Here is a 22,796-nt window from a genome sequence, read left to right as displayed (position 1 = left end):
AACGGCTAAGTAACTTGCCCAAGATGGCATGGTTGCCGGGAGTGGGGTGGGATTCCAACCCAGGCAGTCTGGCTCCTGAGTTCATGTTCTTAAACACCACAATCTGGACTTCTCTTCTCTGTTCTAAAATCTGTGGCCTTCACTTCATTAAAACCTGAGCCTCATCCTGTCACATTTTACCTCCAAATCATGGATGGGAATTCAGCCTCTTTGGAATATACTTAGGAATATATAATGCATGAAGGCAAAGAAAGAAGTTACCAGTTAATAGTAGGACAGAAAGGAGTATGGCTGAACTATATTTATAATGATGAGATACAGTGAAGACCTATGAATTTCTAATTGGTGATGTCTGTACAGCCACTTCAAATTGAGAACTAGCTTTTCGCAGTAGTTTCTCTGAATCCAGTCCATCATGGTTCCTGTTCTTGGGTTTCTGAAAGCTTCCATTATCTTATTATGTATTTTTCTTAACATTCTTATACTTGAGCTAACTAAAATGAGTGCCTGATACTTGCAGCTGAAACAAAGCCAAACTAAAGCATTATTAAATAGGAAGGCAAAAATGGAGCCAGAATAAAGGGGACTGAGGAATCAGGTAAGTGTAAACCAGAAGTAATAGAAGTAGGTGACTTTGTTAAGGCTCATGAGGTTGCAAATAATGTTACTGAAACCAACTCAAGTCAATTAAAGAAGAAGAAAAAAAAAGGAACTTATATTCATGTGGAGGATACTGAAGTAGCTAAGGACAGCCAGGACTCTTAAAAACTAGTGCCAGACAGTTCCTCAAACTGTTAATCACAGAGCTGTTACCACACAACCCACCAATTCCACTCCTATGAAAACAAATATGCATACAAACATGTACACCAATGTTCATAGCAGCATTATTTATAATAGGCAAAAAGTGGAAACAACTCAAATATCCTTTAACTAATGACTTCATAAACAAAATGTGGTATATCCATACAATGGAATATTATTTGTTATAAAAAGAAATGAAGTTCTGATACATACTACAAAATGAATAAACCTTGGAAACTTAATGCTGAGTGAGAGAAGCCAGACACAAAAGCCCACATATTATATGATTGATTCCATTTATATAAAATGTCCAGAATAAACAAATCCATAGAGACAGAAAGTAGAATAAACCTTGGAAACTTAATGCTGAGTGAGAGAAGCCAGACACAAAAGCCCACATATTGTATGATTGATTCCATTTATATAAAATGTCCAGAATAAACAAATCCATAGAGACAGAAAGTAGATTAATGGTTGCCAGGGGCTGGGCTGGGAAGTGGGAGTGACTGCTAATGGGCCTGAAGTTTCTTTGAAGAGAGATGGAAATGTTCTGGAGTTTGATAACGGTAATGCACAACTTTGAATATACTAAAAATGACTGAATTGTATAAAAGGTAACATTTTATGGCATGTAAGTGATATCTCAGTAAAGCTGTTATAAAAATTATATACATATATTATGTATGTATGTATGTGATTTATATGTATATATGTATAAAACAAAACAAAAAGCCTAGTGCTGCAAGGTGGGAAGCCAGGAAAAAAATCATACAATTCTTTCTCTCTCTTCTCTTTCTCTTCTCTCTCTGTCCCCCATCTCTCTCAGACTCTCGTGTCTGCTTCCCTATGGATATCTGCTTCATTCTTGTCACTCTACAAATCAGCTTTAGCTTTTTCATGCACAAAGTGGACAGAAGATGGCTACCCCACAGTTCAAAATTTCTATGTTGTAATAGAGACTGGCTAGATGGTCACCTAGATGGTAGCCCTTTTCTTTCTGGGCATGCAACAGGACTACATCTCCCAACATTCTTTGCAGTTAGGTGGGGCCATGTGATGAGCTGCTGCCAATGAAATGTGTGCAGAAGTGATGTGTACTACTTCTAGGCCTAACCTGTTAAATAAACCTTGCACCCCTCCAGCCTCTCCCTCTTCCTTTGACTAAGGCCTTAGAAAATAGTTGAGCCACTAGATGGAAGGAGCCTGGGTTCTTGATAGAATTTGTGGAGCATAGCATTTCCCCCTTCTCCATCCTCCTGTGATCTACACTGAACTATGACATGACTGAGAAATAAACTTAACCCACTGAGATTTGGGATTGTTTGTTATAGCAGTTAACCTACTCTGACCAGTACATATGTGTCCTCTGTATAGGAGACTAACCCAGATTAACTGGGTTAATCTCAATTCCAATTTGAAATCCTCAGGTGAGAAAATATTATTGGCCCAGACTGAGTCACATTGTTCTCCTAGTTCCGTCAATTGAAGCCAGGGTGTGAGTACACAGAACATAAATATAATCACCTGGGGGCCTATCCGAGCGAGCAGCATTTCCTAGAGAAAAAAGGTCTAAATAGGAGGAGGTAAGTGGTTAAATAGGAGGGGTCATTGTGAATTAGGTAGATAAAGGTGCAATGAAGGTGAGTAACATTTTGTTTTTCTCCCCAACACATTTATATATATATTCTAGTTCCTAATCCTAAAGGTAAAGTTTCTTTTAGGCAATTTTTTAAATACCAAAAAAGAAACCAAGGCACCATTTTTCATTACTTTCTTCCCTCCTTTACTTTCCGTTTCTTCTCTTCCCCCCAAGCTGCAAGGCAATATAGTATAGTTACATAAGTGGCTAAATCTCCAGAATGAAGTGACCTTAGCTTAGCTTCACCACTTGTCTGGATCTGTGACTTTCATTTATATGGTTAATGGCAGCACTTATGTAGAGGATTCTCATGAAGATAAAATGAGTTAATACATAGTGCTTAGTATAGTAGCTGGTACACAGTGAGTACTTATTTACTGTCAGCTGTTATTATGTATCTTAAACTGCATTCCAAGTTTTCTGAATTCTTTCTTGAATGTTCTAAGGATGAAAAGTGACTTTGTCTTTAGGGACAACTCTTTTTATGTTCTTGAGGATCCAAAGGTAGTGTCAACCAGTTGTTCTTGGGGAAGCCCTGAACCAGTGGAATAATTCAAATGCAAATGTTGCAGGTGGAGATGCTGAGGTTTCTCTTTACCAATGCAAGGAACCATTTTTATTGGGAGCAGGTGTACCTCTGTCCAGATCATGTTTCCTCTGTTGATGGTCAGAAATAAGAAGGTATTCTAGAATTTGGGTCAAGAATACTAGGAAGAGACATTCAGGAGAGTGGGGCAAGCCTGAGCACCACAGTGGCAGGCTGAGAGCAAAGGACATGACCTGCCAGTGGGGAGTCCTTGGAAAGAGCCTTACAGTGAAATTTTAGAAGCTGTGTTAGTTCATAGTCTTACGTTTTCTCTTTCTGCACTGTAGTTCCCTTATGTAATCCTCAAGGCTTCATAAAGTTTGTTAAAACAGCAGCCCTTATGTTGGCTGTGTCTTGGGAAATAGAAGGGACGTTTTCACACTCATGGTGAGGGAGATGAAAAAGAGTGACAAGAAGCTGGAAAAGCTGGTCTGAAATGGCCAGAAGTGATAGGGAAAGATGCTGAAGCAGGGCTGTGGAGTGAAGGGACCAGTGGTAACCAGGATGGATCGGGGAATATGTGAACACTTGCTGGAGAGTCTCAGAAATACCTGGAGGGACGACTGGACTTCTCGTAATCATAAAAGATGGTGAGTAGAATTATGGTATATGAAAGGTCATCCAGTAGAACTGAAAAACCTGGACAATCTCTCTTTCGGTATCTCTCATATATATCGTGTGTGTGTGTGTGTGTGTGTGCGCGCGCGTGCATACATATACATGTTGTGTGTGTGTAGAATATATATCAACACTGGGTATATAGTATATGAATAGTTTTTATCCTAGTTTTTCACTTAACTTTATATCATGACCCTTTCTTAATATCCTTTAATACTGTTCAAGTATATAATAAGGATATAATGAATAATGGCCTCAATAATCCATTGTATGATTATGCAATAATTTAACTGATTCCTATTATGCAACATATATATTTTTTCCATTTTTCACTTTTATTTATTTTTATTTTTTTTAAAAGATGACCGGTAAGGGGATCTTTTTTTTTTTTTTTCCTTTTGTCTTTTTTCATGTCCGGCAACGAGATCACAACCCTCGGTGTCGCGCCCGCACCTCACTCAGCCAGTGAGCGGGAACCGGTCTGTATGTGGGATCCGAACCCTCGGCGGGAGCGCCACCGCACTCCCAAGCGGCGCACTGTAGCAGTGCGCCACCGGGCCAGCCCTGGTAAGGGGATCTTAACCCTTGACTTGATGTTGTCAGCACCAGGCTCAGCCAGTGAGCGAACCGGCCATCCCTATATGGGATCCGAACCCGGGGCCTTGGTGTTATCAGCACCGCACTCTCCCGAGTGAGCCACGGGCCGGCCCATTTTTTCACTTTTATACATAATACTGCAGTGACCATTCTTGTATTTTCTTCTTTGCATATTAAAGAAATTATATATATTTCTCAAGATAAGTTCTCAGAAATGTATTTTCTGTGGCGAGTGGTATGACAAATTTAGAGCTTTTGACATAAACAGATTGCCTCCTAGAAAGATTATACCCAAGAAGATTCCATAACCACCTCCCACCCTGAAACCATTTGGGGATTAACAGATTGTCTCCTAGAAAGATTATACCCAAGAAGATTCCATAACCACCTCCCACCCTGAAACCATTTGGGTGGGTGTACATTTCACCACATCTTCTTGGGGTTACTTGCACATTTTGGGGATGAGCTGTGCTCATTTAAAAAGGCTGAATATGATAGAAACCGGAAGGTGTTTCCTTAGCTATGATGAGGTCTCACCAAGAAAATATGTCTCAATTTCCATGTCAGAAGAACTGCTTTTATTTACTTGCCCAATAGTTTTTCTTTAGCAGTTTTGACTGTGGAGAAACATCAATATTCCTTACAAAGAGAGTTGTCTAGGCGCCCTCAGAGGGAGCTTATTCTGAGTTCTATCCTTTCTACTTGGGAGGCAAGGTTTAAAAAAATTCAACCTTTAGCAGCATGATTGAGGGAAAACCTTTTCTTCAAATCTCTCAAGTTTACCCCTGCAAGTAGGTATGTTGGCTCTAGATAAATGCATACTAGGGCTTACATAACATATTTACAGTGACCATGACCTTATGTTAAATGGCAGTGGAGGGGCAGACCAGTTAGCTCAGTTGATTAGAGCACTGCCTTACAACACCAAAGTCAAGGGTTTGAATATCCGGCCAACAGCCAAAAAGAAAAACAAGGCAATGGAATGGTATCCCAGAACCAACATTCTCGCTACTTGTATCTATCTTATAGATGTCATCATGTGGAATATCAAAGAGAAAATGTGATGGGGGCAGGGAGACCATTTGTAGGACCAGGCTGACTTATCTAATGACGTCCACTAGAACACAAAAGGTTCCAGAGCTGATTGGATGTCACAGCCATGAGATGAATGTTGTGATATGCTCACACTCATGCCAGCTTTCCTGTCTCTCCATTAAGTGTGTCCCTCAGTTCAAAGATAACCATGAGCAGCTCAGTCCCCAGCACCCCTGGTGAGCAGGAATGTGTAGGGCACAGTTCACATTGAAACATCTACCCTGTTGCTGACCCTGCTCCCAAATGGGGGAAGTATGGGTCAGGGAAAACATCTATGCAAGCTGTTCAATTAGCATAGTTAGGGGAAGCAGTTTTTCTCCAACTTCCTTAAATCATGGGAAATAGTTTTCTAGAAGTACATTAGAGATGTTTTACTTGTTTTCAACAACACTGTTCCTGACTACTAAAGTAATGAGTGTGCATTGTAAAAATAGGAAAAAAATGACAGGAATAAAATAAAAATCATGAATAACCCCAAAACCCAGAGATAACTACTATTAACATATTAGTAGATTTTTCTTTACTCTCTTATCCATAGATCTATAGAAACACAATCATCTCTTTTGTAATTCCAGACCATACAATAGTACTATTTTTAATAAAATGTCAATATTTTCCTTCATCATTAGACATTTTTTATAATAGTAAAAACTGATGATTTTTGTAGCTGTATAGTATTTTAACCTGTGGACATAGCATAATTGTTTATTTAATCTTGATCCTCTGGTTGTACTTATAGGTTATTTCTGGTTTTGCATCATTACAAATAAAATTTTGAGGAGACTTCCTGATATATCTTTTTATGTAGCTCTGATTATTTCCTTTGGGCTAATTCCTCAATATGAAATTGCTGAGTTAAAGGTAGTAACATTTTAGGGGTTTTGATAAATAGCAGGAACTTGCTCTCCAGAAATGTTGACTATTTTACACACCTATTAGCTGTATATGAGAGTACCTGTTTACCTGCCTCCTCATTTATACTAGTTCTTTTAACTGTCCTAATTTGATTTTTGTCAAACATTATCTTCTCATTTTAATTTGTACTGCTTTCTTTTCTTTTCTTCCTTTTTGAAACTTTATTTTTTTTAGAGCAGTTTTAGGTTCACAGCAAAATTGAGAGGAAGGTACAGAGATATCTCATATACATCTCTGCCCCTACACATGCATAGTCTCCCATATTATCAACACCCCACACCGGAATGGTACATTTGTTACAGTCAATGAACCCACACTGACACATCAGTATCATCCAAAGTCCACAGTTTACATTAGGGCTCACTCTTGGTGTTGTACATTGTATGGGTCTGGACAAATGTTTGATGACGTGTCTCCATTGTTACAGCATCATACAGAGTTGTCTCACTGCCCTAAAAATCCTCTGTGCTCTGCCTGTTAATCCCTCTCTTCCCCTTGAACTCTGGCAACCACTGATTTTTTTTTTTTACTGTCTCCATAGTTTTTCTAATTCCAGAGTGCCACTATGGTTGGAATTATACAGTATGCAGGCTTTTCAGATTGGCTTCTTTCACTTAGTAATGTTCATTTAAAGTTTGTCCATGTCCTTTCATGGCTTGATTGCTCATTTCTTTTTAGCACTGAATATTCCATTGTCTGGGTATACCACAGTATATTTATCTATTCACCTACTGAAGGACATCTCTATTGCTTCCATGTTTTCGCAGTTAGGAACATAGCTGCTAGAAATATCCATGTACAGGTTTTTGTGTGGATGTACTACTTTTTAAATATTCTTGTTCTTATACACAATTATTGGTGATTTGTCTTTCTTCTTTTGTGAAATGCCTGCTCATGTTCTTTGTTGTGCCTATATTTCTTGACCTCATGTTCTTTGTTGTGCCAACTTAATGAGCCTGGTTTTGTGCACAATACTGAATGAATGAGACCAGCAACCATTCCACACTGACAGGAAGATGCTTTTTCCACAACTTTGGGAAAAAGGATCCTGGGCTCTTCCACAAGAATGGCTTCTCACTCATGGGTGAGGACAGCCCATCTCACACCATGGGCAGTCTGTACTTGGGTTCTACCTCACCCCACAGCCTGGTGCAGAAATGCCATCATTTTTATTTCAGTTCTGAGGTTATCTCACACTCATTTTAGTTTATAGAATAACAGATTTATAGATCCTCCCAAAACTTCAACAATCACAGTTTAAATTGAAGAAAGGCCTTATTTGAAAATGAACATTCAGTTAAGTGCAAGTCCTCTAGGTACCCAAGTATGAAAAATCCCTATTCTGACTGGGAGGACTTTAACGATGAGCATTATTGGCTTATGCAACTGGAAACACTCTGCTATTGCCGATCATTCACATCTTGATCAAGCACTTAGCGTGGGCCAAGCAAACTTTTAGACTAGGAAGAGGGTGAGGAAAGATACGAAAAGCTTTTGACCACATACTAGAGACTCACCCACATAGGTGCAATATGCACATTCTGTTTACATGTACATGCACATGCAATTATCTTAAAAAGAAACTAAAGGGAATGACATGATCAGAAGAAGATTATTCATCTTGTGTTTCTTTCTGTTTTTTTTTTTTTCCAAAAATAATTTCAGACTGCTCAAAGGCAAATTAATACGGTAACACCCGTAAGAACCCTCAATTTACAGCTGAATGCTCTGATGAACCTGTGATAGGCACTAAATGACTGCCTCCTTAAAGTCTGCAGGCAAAAAGGAAACTGCTTCTTAAACCCATTGGAAAGACTTTATGTGCTTTAATTACATCCATGAAGGACCATAAACTAGGGGTGGGAAAACACCAGGTCTTTAATCTTATTATTACAGTCCAAGTGTTTCATTGCACTTGAAAACCACTTATGACCTCTTCCATTTCTAGTTAAAATTTGTTTTTAAATGACTGTTTTTTACTCATAGATTTCAGATACTTGGAAATAAAAAAGTAAAATAAAATGAAATAAATCTTACATTTTATGTTTATTATCATTCAAATCAGAAACATTTTTAACTTTATGTCTTTATAAGACTTCTGTCAATGTTTTGATATGGTATTTGATCATTTGGTTATTAGAAGTAAAATTCGATGTTGCAGACAGCAATGAGAATGGGTTAAATGAAAAAATAAAATAAAATAAAATTTGGGTTTATAAAGGACTATAGACTAGCGAATTTCTAAAAATGTGCAATTGAGATATCATCTAATGGTACACCTGACATTAAGTTTCTAGTTCATCAGAATTTGTTTTATTGAATCATTCACAACAGCTCACTGAGGTTCAACTGTGGTATGGGACAAAATATATTTGGATGCAGAACATTTGACTTATCTTTGTGTGGGACATAAATTAATAGAAGAAATGGAATTTTCGGGCCGGCCCGGGGGCGCACTGCTACAGTGCACCTCTTGGGAGCACGGTGGCGCTCCTGCCGAGGGTTCGGATCCCACATACAGACCGGTTCCCGCTCACTGGCTGAACGAGGGGTGGGCGCAGCACCGAGGGTTGCGATCCCATTGCCGGTCCCGGTCCGGTACGGGCGCGACACTGAGGGTTGCGGTCCGTTGCCGGACAGGAAAAAAAGACAAAAAAAGAAAAAAAGAAATGGAATTTTCAGAGAAGAATAAGACATAAATAAGAATGAGATATTGTTATCTAGGGAACAGTAATTATATTATTAAAAAGCTAAATAATGGAATAATGAGGATAGTATGTGGGTTGGGAAAAAACAACTCTAATAGGTAACTAAAGAAGAGTCTAGAAAATCAGGTCCTCTAGTCTACAGAGGTGGGAGAGAGGACTTAGTAGCCCTTGTTTGCAAGCACACGCAGGTATCCTCAGTTCTAAAAATTTTCCCCTTTACCATCCTTCAGCTCAAGTTAATTTTCTGCTTCTGCTCTTCTTTATTCATTTAACAAATATTTATTAAGTACCTAGCACATGCTAGGTACTTTTCTAGGAGCTGGAATAAAGCAGTGAACAAAACAGATGAAATCCTGCCAAATTTCTTTAAACTGTAGACTGTATTTTATAAACTGTAGACTGTATTTTATCTTTCCACTTCGATACCACCCTCTCAGTCTTTACCCCACTGTAACCTGATTTTTTTCCCCCACCATCTTGCTAAACAGCTCTCTAAAGACCACTGATCTTCTAATCACTCTATACCCCTTTCTCAGTTCTCATCTTCCTTGGACAGTATAACATTTAATAGCATCCTACTTCCATCATTTTTTAAACTTTTGGCTCCTTTTGGTTTTGCAATATGGCACTAGCATGATTTACCTCCTTGATTGTTATTGCTTCCTCCCTGACTTATTCTCTTGCCTCCTAAATATTGGTGGTCCCCCAATTCTATATTCTGCCCATTTTCATTTTTTCTCTCTCAAATCTTTTTCCTTGATGATATCTCATGGCTTAAATCATTGCCTCTATCTAGACATCTCCTAAATCTATATTCCCACACCAACCCTCTCCTAAACTCTAATCTCACATTTCCAACTGTGCTGGAGGCTTCCATCTGGGCATCTGGTAATGACGCCAAGCACAATCTGTTTAAAATTGAAAGCAGCATTTGTACCATGCAGGGTTCTCGACTGCAAACAACAAAAACCCACTCTTGCTAACCCAAGCAGAAAATGAATTCACTGGGAGAATATCAGGTAGCTCACTTGGTCAACAGGAATGCCAGAGGATCCGGCACAGAAAATAGGCAAGAACCCAGGTAAGTCTAGGGCACAGAGAGCATGGCCAAGTTCACCCCACAGGAGGAGTCTGGTGAAGACGCTGCGCTGGAGCTGGCTGCCCCTTCCCACTCCCCCACTTGATTACTGCTGCTCCTCAGTTTCACAAACACCTTCAAGTATGGCCCCTGACTGCTAGATTTTGTGTCATTCCCCCAGGTTAAAAGATCTGGTTTGGAGCCTCCAATTGACCAAGGTCATGTGTCTGGGCTCCAGCTGCTAAAGATGCCCTCTGATTTCCTTCAGCTCCCCACAAAAGGCAATTAATCACTATATTTTCTTTTCTCCAGTTACGTCACTTCTTTAACTTCCCGTTTTCATAAAATGCTGCCATCATTCTATCACTGGTAGCTGAACCTGGGTAACCTCTTTTCCTCCTTTCTCTTCCTCAGCTTCTGAGGCAATCAGTTACCCAGTTCTATGAGGATTTCATTAGTTGTTCATTCATTTGATGTTTTCCTTCACACCACTTTTTTTTCTTTTGTCTTTTTCCGTGTCCGGCAATGGATCGCAACCCTCAGTGTTGCCCCCGTACTGGACCGGGGACCGGCAACGGGATTGCAACCCTCGGTGTTGCCCCCGCGCCTCGCTCAGCCAGTGAGCGGGAACCGCGGGAGCGCCGCTGCGCTTCCCAAGCGGCGCACTATCCAGTGCGCCACTGGGCCGGCCCGACACTTTTTTTTCTTTTGAGACCTTTCTGCAGTTACCCCTCCACTGCAAGTCTCCTAATTGGATTCCCCACTTGCAGTGCCTCCTCCAATTTATCCACCCACATGTTACTCTTCCTAAAGCAACTCTTTGATCATATTATTTTGCTGCTAAAACTGCATTGTTGATAGACATCTCGGTCTGGTGTTCAAGGATCGTCACAAGAAAACCCCAATGAGACTAAAAGGTAAACTAATGCAGCAAAAAGAGCTTGGCTTTCAGATGCAGACTGATATGGGTTCAAACCCTGATTTTCCCACTTTCTACTTGTATACTCTTGTATACTGATTTCTACTTGTATACTTATATGGGTTCAAACCCTGATTTGAAAAACGAGGAAAATAAAATTTACCTCTTACGGCATTCGGTGTGAGCACTTTGAAAGTTGAAATGGTATTAAAAGTTGTATCTAGGGTGCAACATCAACCACAGATGTTTGCAAGGAACAATATTCAATTTCAGACCTGTCTGGTTCAATACCTTAAATAAAGGCTGTCTTTAGTATGGTTTTAACACAAGTTGGTTAGGATCAGCATGCTACACGTTTCAGGGGCTAAGCAGCAATCTAACCACCATTTATAGCATTGTTCCTCATTTCAAACAGCTGACTTACAAATGACCTTTTGGAAATATTTTATTTGCAACTAGAGAACTTCCTGTGTTATTAATTTTGAGAATTAAATTTCCTTGATTGGCTGCTTTCCACTTCAATATTGCTATTTAAAAGTAATTCCCTGCAGAATTCCAATTTTGTAAGAGGCTGCTATAAATTTCTCATGGGGGGAAAGGTATATATTTATGATGGACACATGAAAATTATTCACTATTATCTCTAGGGCTTGCCCAACATCCAGTAAATGTGGTGAAGCTCTAGCACATAAAAAGAAGCTTTAAAGTTGGTTCCACAATCTTAACAAGCTTACACCTCCCTTCATGGCATAAATTCTGGACTAGACATGAAGAAAACCTACCTCAACAGCACAGGCTGTTTCTCTCTGCTAGACGTGGATGGTACCATCAGAGCTACCAAAACTAACCTCCGTTAGCGTCCGTTCATGTGCTCATGCATCCATGAATCAAGTCCCCAAGTGAGGCATGGCTGATGATCCCGACAGGATAGATTTTAGTCTCATAAGCTCTCACCAAGAATTTACAGCACTGCTAATTGTCTGATTTTTTTTCTGAAGTCAAGATGTCTGGAAAGTCTTAGGTGAAAGATAACAATCATGCCAAGATTGGTAAAACAATTATTTAATAAGGATAATATTTTAAACCAGTCTCTACAGAGATAGTTTGGGGGGGGGAAGTGTGAATTAATATGCACTGCAACATTTTTTTTGTTTTTGCATTTTTTAATGGTTTTTAAGATGAGCACATGTTTATATGATTAAAATAACATAAAAGTGAAATCCCCTTTATCTCTACCTTTTTCTTTCCCTACTTAATTTTATTTCCCAGAGGCAGCTACTTTTAAACACTTTGGAGTATATCCTCCCACACTCTTTTATTTTTATTTTTTTTTCTCTTGCAATAATTTTGAAGTTATCCCTAGACATTCTTTATGGTTATAAGCTAGAACAACATTGCCATTTAGCCTCTTACAGATTTTGGAACTCTTTCACATACTGCTTATGTTAAACATATTATGAAAACAAAGAATCATTTTTTTTCCACTCATTTATTATTAATTTCTGTTTTCGAAGGCCAAAGAAAAACATTTTTTCTCTATCATATTTACTTTATGTGGACTCTAGGTTTATACAATCTACATAATCCCATTACTATAGGGTTTCGTTTTTAAAACAACATTCAAACAATGAAATGAAAGGAGCTGAAAACCTAGCATACTTAAAACAACTTAATTTCTCCTGACACTTCTTTTAAAATGTCTGAGGGAGAGAAAAGCAAGCAAACGAAAGAGTTTACAGTCGTTTTTCAAGGTCGTCTAGCTAGAGAGAGTAAAACAAAGACATAAGTATAAAAATATTTTATTTTTCTTCAAACGTTAGGTTAAAGATTTGACAACAGGTGTGTTGTGTGTCATCACAAGCATTCTGAAACTTTCCCCATAATACGCTCATTTAGCATAGAGGGCAAGGGAACTTGCACACAGTCAAGATTCTGTGTATAAAGAGAATGCTTTAAATTTTTATTTTTTTAATATAGCTATATTTAGCCATTTGCAATCACTGGGTTCCTGAAAAATGGTGCATATTTTACATTTGTGTGTATTAAATTGTACTTAAAGGGCTTGAAGTGAGGGGCAAGAAGGCCTCTGTATTGAAAATAATCCAAAGATAAATTCTTTGTTAAGGTGAAGAATCCAAATAACCATCCATAATTGGTTACTGTTCAGTACATTTGGATCTTTATGTGTGTTTGTTTGATGGTAATGTTTAGCTACATCTTCATTTTGAGAGATTTATGTTAAATCTTCCATTTTATTATGATAGTACTAGACACTTAGTTTGTAAGATCTAATTTGATAAATATAAAACAGAAAAGTTAATACTGGCTGCTTTAAAACAATTGGTTGTTAGTTGTTGAAATGATGTGTTCAGATTGACTAGTTTTCGAGTACAATGTTGTTCATTATTCAATAAATATTTATTGAATAGTTATTATATAATATGCACTGAGTATATAACGGTGAGCAAAAACAGATGCAGTGTGAGACTACTTATAACAATAACAGCAGCTAATACTTAACTGAATACTTAACACATACTGGGCCCTGTTCTAAGTGCTTTACATATATTATCTCACTGCATCCTCTCAACAACTCTAGGAAGTAGAAAAGTTGCCATCTCCATTTTACAGATGAAAAACCTGAAGAACAGAATGATTAGGTAATTTGTCCAATGTTACCTAGATAGTAAGTGGTGCAGTTGGGATTTGAATCTGGACAGTATGATCCCGGAGTTTGCACTCTTCATCACTGGGATGTACTACCTCTCCTATATTCTAAAAGCTCTCTAGTGATGTACAGTCTAATAAGTGAGACACTTATTGAATAATCATTCAGCCAAATGAAAAATTATGACTCTGGTGAGTGTTGTGAAGAGGAGTGTGATGGAAACCATCTGACTGTCATCAAAATGTTTCTCTTTTTCTTCTGGACACATGGTTAGACTGCATTTTCTAGCCTCCCTTGCAGTCATGTGACTAAGCTCTGGCCAGTGGAATGTGGACAAAAATGAGGTACATAGTTCCAGGTCTGGACCATAAAAGCTTCCCGGTTGATCCTTCATTTTCTCTTCCAAACACTTTATTTGATGGCTGAAAACAGTGAACTCCAAGAAATAAGAAACCTGGATCCTTGAGTGACTTCATGGAGCAGAGCTCCCTGATGATCTGCATTGGACAGTGACAAGAATGAAAAAATTTTATTATACATATTAGTCTGCTTCTGTTGCTTACAACAAAATATCTGGAACTGTGTAATTTATAAGAAAACGAAACTTACTACTTACAGTTTCGGAGGCTGGGAGGCCCAAAGTCCAGGGAACACATTTGGTGAAGGCCAGTGTGGTGGCGACAGTTCCCCAGGGGTCTCACGTGGCAGGTAGTGGCAGAGCAGAGGGAGCTCCTGGAGCACTCTCCTTTTTAAAGCCCTCAGAACCATGCCTATGACCACCATATTTAATCTATTCACTAGGCATGATCCTCAGAATCTAATCACCTCTTTAAGACCCCACCTTTCAATTACCATAATAGCATTTCCCACCCTTGACATTTACACTGGGAGTTAAGCTTCTAATATGTAGACTTTGGAGGATACAATTCAATCAAACCACAGCATTATATTAATCCACTGAAAATGTGGGATTGTTTGTAATAGCAGTCAGCCTACCCTGACTGATACAGAAAATGAAACCTTGAAGTTGAAGGCTGCTGTAAGAGGAAAACCTAAAACATGTGACCCTGAATTAGCAGTTGGGTCAGGTATGCTGTGGTGGTTAGAATACTTGAAAGCCCTGTTAAGTCATGGCAAAAGATTTGCTACAACTGTTGCTTTTGACAATTTAGAAGACAGCACACTACTCACCTAATAAGCTCTTTTTGGAAGAAGTAAGAGTAATTATGTCCATTGGCTACTATTTGCTGACTTTAGTAAAGCATTATAAGAAAGAAAAAAGCTCAAGCAAAAATTGGCTGGTTTGCAAGAAGAAATAAAAGAGAATTAGAGGAACTCCAGAAATTTGGGGCCTAAAATATTAGAAAGTTGACTACTTCTAAATACCCAGATAGGAAACAAAATATTAAAAACCTTTGAGTAACCAAGGTCCGTTTAGTCCCAGCCTCACAGCAAAGATCAGATTAAGAGTGCAACCTTCTCACCAAAGTCTGATGGCCTGAAGATAGCCCCAATTAAATTGACAGAGAGGAACTGGGGAAGAAAAGCAAAGACATAAATCAGGCTTGAGACCTATGTATAGGAAAGAACTTTGAGTGTGGTTATTGGCACATAGAACTGACTAGAAGCAGTTTAGTATTGGAGTAGCTCTGGAAATTTTAGGTATCTGGCTAAGGGAAAGTTGAGTTAGGGATACATTTAATTTCAGGCTTAGTGAGATATACTTACATGGACTATGGTCATTTCCATTTAATTAAGTTATTGCTTGCTGTCTTTGTTTAGCAATAGATTCTAGGAACGCTTCTACAGCCTTGATTTGCCTGGCATTCTGCAATGGAGATGCCGAGCTAGAAATTATAATGTGATATGAACATATGCCTGGTACTGGAAGCATGTGAGTAGTGTGGGAGAAACAAGGATTGAAATGTACAATGCCAGAAGCTAGTTTAGGGAAAATTCTTCCAATTATCATACATGTATGAATATAATTGCAAGTGGAGAATTTGGCCCTCATTGAAGTCACACCAAAACAGACCTTCTCTCCTCTCAGAAATCTCCTCAATAATGCAGTGTGTATAATTTTTAATGTGCCATACACTTTATTTCTTATACATGTATGAATATAATTGCAAGTGGAGAATTTGGCCCTCATTGAAGTCACACCAAAACAGACCTTCTCTCCACTCAGAAATCTCCTCAATAATGCAGTGTGTATAATTTTTAATGTGCCATACACTTTATTTCTTTCCTTTTTTTTTTATGGGAATCACTTGAAATAGAATTAATCAGAATTCCTGCAGCAGTACTATAACAGCCTCAACTACATGTGTGAAGTCATGTTTTATGAATTTCACCTATTAATAATAAAAATAAATTTGGTCAACCATGCTAGAGAAAAAGTGAATTATCTTTCTAACCCTTCTATTTAAAAGCTATTTAAAAATCATTGTTATATTCATAACATTGATCTCATAAGGTTGCTGTGATGTTGAAATGGGGTAAGGCATTATGAGACACCTGGGTATAAAACCTTTCACATAGCAGGATCCCAATAAATGAGATCTATTTAAGAAAAAAAAAATTGTCATATGAAAATACAAAGAGTATGCAGCCAAAACATTTAGAAAGTATGGGAGGTGTGTTGGACAGTTAATTAAATGTTATATTCTTTAATTTTATAATGTTTGTAGTATTTATAGGATTCTTAAAATAGGTAATCTGTATAACATCAAGATCAAGTGTTTGGATCTCCTTACCAGGCAGCTGCCAAAAAAAAAAAAAAAATGTGTAAGCTGTTGTGATTTCTTTTCTCAGTCTTAAGAAATGTTCCATTTAATCTAATTTTTTATTTATTTATTTTTTTCTCAAAAGGGCCCAACAAATAGTAAAAGCTTCAGGCCCCACAAAATGTGGATAATTCTCTGAATTAAAATTATACATATTTGTGTTTAGCAATATACCAATGCAAGTTCTTATAATTTTAATCGGACTAAGGCAGAAAGAGTTGCATGCAGACACAGAAAAGCAGCTGTCAGAATTGAGAACTTCTCAAAGATTAAGTGATTAGGCTTAATAGAAACTTACAAATAGGAAATGCCAAAGCGGAGGAAACTGGGTAAATCACTTAATTTAGAAGAAGGAGGAAACTTTAGACACTATTTGGTCAGTACCCTCACTGTATCTTGGCTGCCTTTATGACCAGTCTCCGCATAGTGTGGTATTCAGACGAAACACAGTTCTGATACCCCCAAAATAAGTGCGAAGTAATTTAGATTTTTAGAGAAGATTTTTAAAGAGGCACCAAAGGAAAGAAGTAACTACAAGAATGTTTAACAAACCCTTCAGCTATTTAATTCCTCTGAGTGTCTCCCATCATGACATTTGCTGCCTCATATTTTTCATCTCCCTTCTTCAGTCTGTTCCTCTCTCCTACAACTCTCTCTAGTGTGGCTCTCTTATTCTTCCCTGTATAACTTAGTTCTTTATTATTGTATAGATCAATTTAGTCCCTAAGCCCCTTACAGTTCTCCTCTTAACTAATACTGTAATCTCCACAACCAAGACTCAAGAGGGACTTGACAAACCATAGGAAGGTCTTTAGAAGGATGGGGATAGAGTTGGGGAAGGGAGGTGGAAGATGAAGCCTGTGCATGTTTTGGTTACAAATCCAGCCCTTCCATTTGCAAATGAGTAAAGTGAGGCCTAAGTAAGTTAGGTGACTTGACACTCACCTATTAAGTCACATGGAGTTGGGCCTAGAATCAGGCTTACTTCATTGAAAATAACCCCTGTCATTGTTCCCTGGTGAGCAATCTTATGATCTTCCATATATGAGTGCTTTGTACCCCTGGTGGAAGAACACCAGGGGAGTGAGGAAGCCTGGGTTCTAGCTCTGCTTCTACCAGGCTCCATGACCTTGTGTAGGTCATGTACTTTCTAAAGCTTAACGTCCACCCTCATAACAAGGGGTTGGGCAAGATGCACTCTTGGGTCCTGTCCAGCACCAAAATTCCTTGCTTCTGATCTGTCTTGGGTTCTGAAGCTGTGGCAGTGGTGGCTTCGAGCTAATCAAGAAGTCTCGCCCCAATGTGTCCCTGACTCGACTGGCAGAGACGGATGGCAACACCGGGAAGAAGGGACCCTTCCTCTCACTTGGTTGCCGCTTTCGTGTCCTGGTAGGACCTATGGGGTGATCATCTCCTGTCACTGGGGCTTCAGACTCCACGGGCTCCCCAAGGGCTGCGACGGGAGAGGATCCATGCACCTGAGTACCCCAGGCCAGAGGCTACCCCGTATTCCCACCCAATCGGAGGCAGCTTCCAGATCAAGGTCCCAGACCCTCAGCAGGACTACGGCGCAAGCGCGGCCACCAGCCCGGCGCGAAGCAAGCGGACTCGAAGGCAGAGGCAAGGTGAGAGAGAGAGGTCGGCAAGAACCCGCCTTCGTGTCGTCACGTGGGAGGCGGAGTCGGAAGCCTGACGGCGTGCGCGGAGGCGGGGCCACCACTGCGCGCGAGACGGAGGCGGGGACCGGGAGCAGAGCCGGGCGGCCTAGAGAGCGATCGGGTCAGGCTCAGCGTCGGCCACTCTGTCGGTCCGCTGAATGAAGTGCCCGCCCCGCTGAGCCCCGAGCCCGGCGCTTTCCCCGCAAGATGGACGGTTTCGCCGGCAGCCTCGATGATAGTGTTTCCGCTGCCAGTACTTCTGATGTTCAAGATCGCCTCTCAGCTCTTGAGTTACGAGTTCAACAACAAGAAGATGAAATCACTGTGCTAAAGGCAGCTTTGGCTGATGTTTTAAGACGTCTTGCAATCTCTGAAGATCATGTGGCCTCAGTGAAAAAATCAGTCCCAAGTAAAGGCCAGCCAGGCCTTCGAGAAGCTATTTCCGTGAGTACGCTTGGGGAGTCCTGCCTGTCCTGCGCAGGGTGGGAACCTTGTTCCCTCCACACACAGTCCAGGCCCTGCTCTCCACCCTGCCCCTCGGGGTGGCAGCAGTTCCACTGCACATGTTTCCTTCGAGGCGGCCGCCCCTCCACGGACTCCGATGGGCTGAGAGCCCCTCCCCCCCATGCCCTCCTCGGAGCCAGACCCTCTTTAACCCCCAGAGCCCTTTCAGTGCGGGGCCCTCCTTCTCTCTCAGTGAGGCCCCCAGTAGCTGGGACACCTCTCCCCATAAACTCCCGAGTCTCCCCACGCAGACCCTTGAGGGTTGAGACTCCCCTTCTTCAAATCCAGACCCCTCTTCTCTCCCTTTCCACAAACCGAACTCTCTTTCCGGAGGGGACAGCCCTTACCCACGAAGACGCTCCCTTTTAAGGTAGGGTCCCCCATTCTCTTTTCAGGAAGGGGGCAGCCCCCTCCCCAGTCTAAACTTTAAATTCGGAGACTTCTTTTAAGTATCCTTGAGAGTAACTGACAATTTGCCTTCACACCCTCCACTTCTCTGAACGTTTTGCAGTGATGGAGAAACCGAAAAGCAGTGAAGCATCACTTGCTTAATATAGGGAAGGAAGAGGTGCATCTGTGTTGGGGGACCCTCTTTAAGAGTGAGGGCAGAAGTGCTTTCTGGCTCTGCATGCATGCAGGGAGAAGTAATCCTGCCCAATGAATCCATAGGAAAGGGGGCCTCTGTCAGGGAAAGCAAGGATTCTCCATTTTTGGAATATGTTGTCTTTGTGGAATGGAGAAAGGGAAGAGCTTATTAAGTAGGCTGAAGTATCTTTTCAATGTTCCCTTTCAGCCGAATAAAGATAATAAATTTTGTGACTGGCTAGGGGAATCAGAACTCCAGACTGGTACTCAATGCCCTATAACTGTGTCTGGAATTACTATTCTTTAAGGCATTGGAATCTGGTTACTGTAAAGATTGAGCTCAACTGTTATGCTGGTGAGAGAAACAGTTTCTGCTTTGGCTGATAGTGTAGTTATGTGATACCTGGTGCTAGATTTGTATTTTGAGTATTTTATGTGGAGGTAGCTTGTATTTAGAAGCCTTTATTTTGCATTTCTTGATAATAAATAAATTACTAGTTGGTAAATGTTCATGGATCAGTGAATAATCTGGCCATAGGCCAGATTGATTTTTTAAAATATCTAAAGTAAAAAAGTAAGTCAAAGAGCACTGGGCCCATTATAGGTATTAAATAGTAAAGTCCATAATTCTGGCCATGATTTTTTCTTAGGAAGAAAAATTATTGTTATTAGAGTGCTTTCAGAGTGGAAATTCTAAAACTGGAGGCAACTGAGTATTATTCTTTTCCTCCCCAAAGGCACCTGTTGTTTATTTTCTAACCTTTGAAGTCTTATAATTCCTTACATAGTGAAGTGTTTTCATTCTTGGGCTCCTTTTAGAGAGGCATCAACTTTTCACTGGTTCTTTTTTAGCCTCATGCCTGAGTTTATGCACTAGTTCGTGTTGGACTGAAAGACTTGTCCTATATGTCCACTAAAAGGATGATCGTATACTAGGGCAAAAATCGAGTCTTTAATGGGATGTTGTTTGGCTGTGATATCTCTGTACTGTGTTGGCTCCTTAGCCTGTAGGAATGGTGAGATCATTACTCACTTTTACTTCTCTCCTATTGGTTCTGAGGACTTCTGGAGGGCTTGACTTGGCTTCGTTTTCTGTAAGTGTTTTGAGGGGGTCTATCTCAGCAATTGGGGCACTTAAGTTTATTTTGAAACAGTGGATATGCCATGTTAAATAACTTCGTCCCTTCTTAACCAATCCATGAGGCAACGGATATGAGAGACTGAAAGATAAAGATGAATTGAGATTGTGGTGAGATTGGAGCTCCTACTTTTATAAAGAGCATTATAGCTGAACCTAATGTTGGATTTTTTTTCTTTTTTAATTAATTTGATGCCATCCTTTGGGTGGTATGTGATGCGACTTTTCTTTTCTTTAGATATGATGTTGATCAGGAGCAGGGGAGATATGCCTGTCTCTAAAGAGAGGAACCTATGTCAGCAGAGAGGGAAGGAAATGGTTCCTGACAGTATTTCTGGAGCTGCTCCTGATGAAGATACTTCTCAGCAGGAGTTCTGTGCTTTCTCTTCCTGTCCCCCTTGTAAGAGTAAAACTAGGCCCCATCTTAATTGAAACCTTAAAGGCTTGGGGGTGGGGGAGGGGTAGTGCTGGTATATTTTACTAAATATCCTTTAAGCAGAGCTTTGCTCAGCTCTTGCCAAATTGCTTGTTTCTGTTCCCTGCAGTTCATTAGTCTAGAGCTTAGAATTACATTGATCTTTATTTTATTATCAAGAGAGACATGAATATAAAGGCAAGCACTTGTACTCTAGTAGATGTTTTAAAACTTTTTTTTTTAGCCAAAGAAGAATTCAAAACATGTGAAGTTCTTCTGGGGTCACAAGTATTGAAAGCATTTATTTATTCTCAAGGAAGTGCACGTGTGTATCTCCTTTTACTTAACAGATGGGTTCTTGAAAAATTGTAAGAAAATTACATTTTTAGAAACAGAAAGGCAGGTGCTTCATAAACAGAAAGACTCTAGAGAAGCTGATTATTTAAGGGAATCCTATGGTGTATCATTTTGTAAAGTGAAAAATTTAAAATTCAAACTGTACTCTTGATTGTTGACCGTTTATGTAAGGAAAAACAGTGTTATGTGCATTTTGTAAGATGTCTAATGGCAATTAAGATTGTATGTCATGGTTTTTGAAATCAGAGAGAGGAATGTTAGATGATTGGTCATTTGATAAATGCCTTATTGAAGTATTACTTTTGTTTTATATAAAAACAACTGAATGGTGCTTTTAATCTCTGCAGCTGATGAATTTCAGGCAACTTGGTTGGCAGGTGCTTGTACTCTGGAATTTCCCTTATGTATATCTTTTAGTTCATGAATTATGGTAATTTAAAAAGGCAGTGCTTTGGAAACAATTTTCTTAACTTAGGGGGGAAAGTACGCCAAATTATCTTGATGTCTTGCCTCCGAATTTCTACTTACATATACACGTATATGTACAAAATGTGTGTACAATATTTAAATCTCAGGTCTATGTGCAAAAATGGGACACTATTGATACAGCTTTTCTTATTGATTTTCCTAAGGCAGGGGTTGAGTGCCCTTTTCATGTTTAGTCTTTTTAGCATCTCTTTTCATAATAAAGATTTCTAAAAGTTTTTTTAAATTTAATTTTATTTTTTCATAATAAAGATTTTAAGACTTTTATCTTGGAATTAGCTTAGACGTTAGTCAGTGTTGCACTTTAAAGAAAGCATATACTTTATCAACCGTGTCAGCTTTTAAAACACACAACAGAACTCAAAACCTTTTTTTTCCAAGAAAAATTGTAATGAGTGAAATTGCAGAGTTAGTAGTCATAAGAAACAACATTCTAGTTGCAGGGTATAAATATGAACAGATAGCGGTATGTATGAAATATTTTAGGAAAGCAGTCTTTTTAATATCACATTATTAAAACTAATTTCTCATCAGATAGATAGTCTTGCTTTGTTAAAGGAACAGTGTGGTATAAGATTTTTAAATATTACTTAGTCTAAAGCATTCTTTACATATTCACATAGTCTTGCTTTGTTAAAGGAACAGTGTGGTATAAGATTTTTAAATATTACTTAGTCTAAAGCATTCTTTACATATTCACATGAAAATGTTTCTCATGTAATAATATTATTTGGGGATTTTTTCCTTAACTTTTAATTTCTTATTGGTTGCCTCTAGAAGGGCTCAAGATAGGCTTAAGTTATATAATATGACATGAGTAGTAACTCTTAAGTGGTTAGTACAGCATTTATGACATGAGATAGAGTATTTCTTGACATGTATGTGGACAAGGACTGTGTTCGGTTGTCCTTATTGGAAGGGCAAGTAAAAGACATACTTCTTGCCATTCAGGAGCTTACTGTCTGGTTTTAAATAGGTATCTGGAGATGTTATTAAGCATAAGTAAAGTACGAGAAATGGGGGTAAATGGCGGGAAGCAACATTTAGAATGTTGTGCTACATAACAAGCAAGTCACTTCTGGGAGAGAACATTTGGGGATTGCTAGATTTATCTCTGTAGAGCCTGACATTTTTTTTTTCCTTTTTGTCTTTTTTACTGACCGGTAACGGGATCGCAACCCTTGGTGTCGCGCCCGTACCGTACCGGGGACCGGCAACGGGATCACAACCCTCGGCGGGA

This window comes from Galeopterus variegatus, unplaced genomic scaffold, assembly GCF_000696425.1.
Source record: "Galeopterus variegatus unplaced genomic scaffold, G_variegatus-3.0.2 Scaffold511, whole genome shotgun sequence".
NCBI lineage: Eukaryota > Metazoa > Chordata > Mammalia > Dermoptera > Cynocephalidae > Galeopterus > Galeopterus variegatus.
The sequence above is the reverse complement of the archived record's forward strand: the minus strand, read 5'-3'. Positions refer to the sequence as shown.